Raw genomic sequence first — 433 nt, forward strand, 5'->3', positions numbered from 1 at the left:
AGATATGGATGGGCCCTTCTGGTCCACTCAAGCACTCGGGTGCTTTGCCAGTGGAGTCTCTGGACACCTGCAAGGACCCGCACAGGACTACCCACAGGATCCTAAGACCTCTGGTGAGTGGAACACAGCATCTGCTCCAATCCAATCCTGCGGAACCTGAGACTGCATTAACTAGGGAAGCAGGCAACCCGGCCTGAGGTGGGGCACAAGTCCCTTCAGGTCCACTCGAGCACCGAGGTGCCTTGCCAGAGGAGTCTCCGGACACCTGCAAGGACCCACACAGGATTCCCCACGGGATCCTAAGGCTTCTGGTGAGTGGAACACAACTTCTGCCAGGAGGCAGGTTCGAACACCAGATATCTGGGCACCTTCCCTGCAAGAATAGAGCTTGCCTGCAGAGAATACTCTGACCACTGAAACTAAGGAGAGAGCC

The sequence above is a fragment of the Mus caroli genome, chromosome X (genome assembly GCF_900094665.2).
Source record: "Mus caroli chromosome X, CAROLI_EIJ_v1.1, whole genome shotgun sequence".
In the NCBI taxonomy this organism is placed as follows: Eukaryota; Metazoa; Chordata; class Mammalia; order Rodentia; family Muridae; genus Mus; species Mus caroli.